Below are 4,497 nucleotides of genomic sequence, written 5' to 3' on the forward strand. Positions count from 1 at the left end.
CTGCTTACAGGGTAAGGAAACCAATGTGTAGTTTAGTCATTTGGGTGAAGAATCCCTTTAAGTAAGCTCCTGAATTTTTGGAGTTTGTATACAGCCTTTCATGCTTATCCACATGAGTCGATGCAACTTGTAATAACTATTTTAAAGTCTTGTAATAAACGTGTAATATGTTTAATTCCGTGTCTGATCTGTTTCACGACCATGTAGCCACTTGACGTCTTCATTGACTCTGTCCTGTCCACAAGATCTGTTTGTTAAAGGAGTTCTGGAAACGCCCTGAATCTGCTTGCTGCTGTTACGTACGACATTAATATGTCAACAGCTAGCCTTTCTTATCCATTTTCCCTCTATGGATCTTCCTGGTGTGATAGTTCCCTGTCCATCGTCCACAATAGCTTACAGAGACAGTGGTAACCATGGAGATGTCCGGGGACATTGTTTATACCAATGAAGATGTTTTCTGGGAACCGTTTGGAGTTGAACACCATAACTATGTCTTTGAAGAGTCCATGTGTGAAACCCAGATGTGTCTACTTACTAAGACTGGGATGAGGAGACCCCAAGAAGCACACCACACCCTGGCTACTCAGGTAAGGGGGGCCACACACACGTACGTTCCATCCTTGTATCCCTTATATTATATTCAGACAGTTCATATTACTGTCGTTAATAGAAAGTCCCTCTCTGGTCAGGTTCTGAGAGCTCAGTGAAGAGACCAGTGAAGAGACCCTTCCTAGTTGCTGCAGTGTGTCTGGGGCTGCTGTGTGTTTTCCTACTGGCTGGGATCATTGGGTTGTCAGTCTCCTGTAAGTTTGACAAGTACAATTGTGCTTATCATTTATTTCTAGGTAACAAGTATGAAATGGGTTATAAAGCAACCATTGCTTCGTCTGTTTTTAGATCACGTTCACATTGGCAACTTATAGAGAGACAAAGACAATCTTAACAATTTGCTTTCTGGTCAATGAGTTGACATTTATTTTCTTTGTAGAATATTGATTAAATTCATTGTGATTTCACCTTGTCAATAACTGTGTTTTTCTGTTCACCTTTTTGGTCTCTGGATATGCTGCTAATATTCTCAACAACAGATCTGTTTGTTTTTAAAAATAAATACAAAATCATATTTCCCTATGTAATAAACCCCAATAAATAATATGGAGTGACTACAGTTCTGGATTTTCTCGAACCCAACTTGCTGTTGCTAAAAATACGGAGATTTCTGCGCATGCGGGATCCACTAGCCTACCTGCGTTCAATTGCTGCTCGGTGACTCCACTGCCGCTTGTACACATAACAGCTTGAACAAACGTAGGTATTTGTCTGTTGGAACAGTAGGCCATTGCAAACATAAGTATGACACAAACAGTTTGTCTAGCATTTACATTTTTTCAGGAGGGGAATAATATGCAGCTATTTAGGCAATCTATGTGTGGTTTACACAGCATATCAAATATGCAAGAAACAGACAGGCAGTCAATAGCGATTTAAATGTTATTTTTTCATCATCATCATCATCATCATTGCAAGCATTGGCTGAACGGAAGGCAGACTGCTGGCTATATGTCAGCATAACTATAATGATTACATCTCACACAAAACGCTACTGTGTTGCCCCAGTGCAATCGGAAGACTGCGTCCTATTTGTGCTAGCTGTGGCAATATCCATTACAACAGACAGAAGGATGTAGCCTTCAAATAGATTTTTAGAACGTCATATATTTTGGGAAAGTTCGTTCAAATCTCAACTGATCAGAAATATGAGGCAGAGAGACAGGCTACATCATCATATGATCAAATTGGTTGATGGTTCAGAAGAGGTCAGTAAAAAATCACATTGAACATGTGATGTACAACACAACAAATAAAAGCAGAACGTGATTCGGCTCATTAAGATTTGAGAAAGAAGCTTTCAGAAGTGTAGGACAGGGTCAAGGGCGAAAACCCCGTAATCGTAGCCTCGGCCTAATAATCAGATTTCTAACATAATAAAGATAACTAGATGTATAGGTCCTGAAATTGATTGATTGCATTGCAATGCAATGTGTTGTTAAAGTTCAGTTAACAGCGAAAACCTGTACCGAAGGATGGCAGAAGTTTGGCTGCAGCTGTTACTACAACTCCACTGGGAAGAACACTTGGGATTACGCCAGAAAGGACTGTCTGAGCAGAGGAGCAGACCTGGTGATCATTAACAGCGAAGATGAACAGGTAGAGAGAGTGTAATCGAGGGAAAAAATATGTTATTAAATCACTTTGAAATCAAAAGTGAAGTCTTTCAAGACCTCAGATGACAAGAAGCTTCCCTTCCTGTTGGGGGATGCAGAGAGCTGTGGGTTGGCAGGCACTACATTGCTGCCTGCCATGAGATCAACCAACCTGCGCTGTCTTCTATGCCATTGTGTTGTTATTGTTAACGCTATTGTCCGTTGTACGTATGTTTTTTTTCTTACTGATTTCCATTTCAAATACAGCCCCATCCCTCCACCATTGGTTATTTTTCTACTGATTGTCATTGATGTTAATATTGTCAATGAATCATTCCATTTCCAACGTATGCTTTGGCAATATGAACATTGTTATGTCATGCCAATAAAGCAATTCAAAATGTTGTAAGAGATGGAAAGAGAGAGAGAGAGGAGCAACAGACAGAGAGAAAGCGGGAGGGAAAGGGTGAGTGGATATGATCAATCTTCATTGAAGATATGCTATTTTATTTTTTACACACACTACCGTTCAAAGTTTGGGGTCACTTAGAAATGTTTTTGTTTTTTTTGTCCATTAAAATAACATCAAATTGATCAGAAATACAGTGTAGACATTGTTATGTTGTAAATGACTATTGTAGCTGTAGCTATAGCTATTGTGGCAACCATCACTCCTGTGTTCCAATGGCACGTTGTGTTAGCTAATCAAGTTTAACATTTTAAAATACTAATGATCATTGAAAACCCTTTTGCAATTATGTTAGCACAGCTGAAAACTGTTGTCCTAATTAAAAGCAATAAAACTGGCCTTTAGACTAATTGAGTATCTGGAGCATCAGCATTTGTGGGTTCGATTACAGGCTCAAAATGAAACAAAGAACTTTCTTCTGAAACTTGTCAGTCTATTCTTGTTCTGAGAAATGAACGCTATTCTATTCCATGAAGACATCAAAACTCTTTCATAGTTTTGATGTCTTCACTATTTCTCTATAATGTAGAAAATAGTAAAAATAAAGAGAAACCCTTGAATGAGTAGGTGTGTCAAACGTTTGCTGGTGTTATATATCTTTCTAAACAAAGGTATTTCTCACTACATTTGATCAATGGATCTGGATTGGTCTGACGGACAGAGAGACACAGGGAACTGGAAATGGGTGGACGGCACACCACTGCCAAAGCGTAATATATACAACTACTCTTATAAAAGCCTCTGAACAATTCAAGTTGAAAACATTGATATTTTTCAGGATTATGTTTTACCATAGAGTCTAACTGTATGACTGGGTGTTACCCTGTAGGTTCTGGTGGTGGTCAGAACTGATTCTGCCGCTGGAGGAAGGACTGCGCTATGATGTATAGAGGTGTACAAAATATTACTCTACACGCATGGAATTACTTTAGGTGTGACTTGAAATTGGAATGGATTTGTGAGGTGTTTTTTTCTTAACAATACCATAACAACATTGTGTATTCTCAAACAAACACACACACCTTAAACTTGTCATGCCATATTATGCTTGTGATATAGTCACAAAAGTTTATTTTCGGTTTTATAGCAGCTTCAGTGGTCAATATGAGTAATGGTAATTCTCCTTTTTTATCTATGCCAGGGCTGGCCAACCCTGTTCCGGAGAGCTGTTCCTTCCTGTAGGTTTTCTTAACCCCAGTTGTAACTACATTGATTCAGTTTATCAACCAGCTAATTAATAGAATCAGTGTACTACATTAGGGTTGGAGTGAAAACCTACAGGACAGCTAGCCAGACATTTTAGAGGATGATTCAATACATTTTTCAAATGAACTGCAAATATGCAACATTCCATTCAAACAACCAGTCAATCCACAGCATATGCGGCTGATGATGGGACTTAGACAAGTTGTAAATGCAACAAGTACTGTATTGTATCATTAATAGCACTCACAGCTTTCCAAGAAAACTAAATCTGATACATTTATGGTCTGTTTACATATATTTGGGAGGCTATTTTTCAGAAAATTGGTATAAACCTGTATTAAATGTATTTAAATTATATTGCAATATTTTAGATGACTATAATTCCATTACACAACTTCTGATATGCCTTACTTTTATTCTCTTGCTGAAGTAAAAGCAGGAAATGCATCACCTACTGTATGCCTCTACTGCCATTAATTTCAATTCGACTGGTTTTGGATTTCTCCTGACCAAGATGGCTGCCATTTGGCCCACGTATGGAACTTTGCAGTATTATGACAGAGCCCATCTAGTAATTTCATAGGATATCTATATATAGTCAAGTAGAAATCTTAG

General features: G+C 38.3%; 1 long non-coding RNA gene across 2 annotated transcripts in view; it reads left to right on the forward strand.

The window, feature by feature from the left end:
* Nucleotides 1-3,378, forward strand: part of LOC111973745 (uncharacterized) — a 3,625-nt gene extending 247 nt beyond the window's left edge. Inside the window, exons 1-4 of one of the 2 annotated variants that reach the window (XR_011481096.1) lie at nt 552-590; nt 693-806; nt 2,057-2,211; nt 3,288-3,378. This is a non-coding gene — a long non-coding RNA (uncharacterized lncRNA). Of the gene's footprint in view, nt 1-551; nt 591-692; nt 807-2,056; nt 2,212-3,287 lie in introns of those variants that run through there. The other variant, XR_002878636.2, reaches the window with a different exon arrangement.
* The last annotated feature ends 1,119 nt before the right edge of the window (nt 3,379-4,497 follow it).

The sequence above is a fragment of the Salvelinus sp. IW2-2015 genome, linkage group LG15, assembly GCF_002910315.2.
Source record: "Salvelinus sp. IW2-2015 linkage group LG15, ASM291031v2, whole genome shotgun sequence".
In the NCBI taxonomy this organism is placed as follows: domain Eukaryota; kingdom Metazoa; phylum Chordata; class Actinopteri; order Salmoniformes; family Salmonidae; genus Salvelinus; species Salvelinus sp. IW2-2015.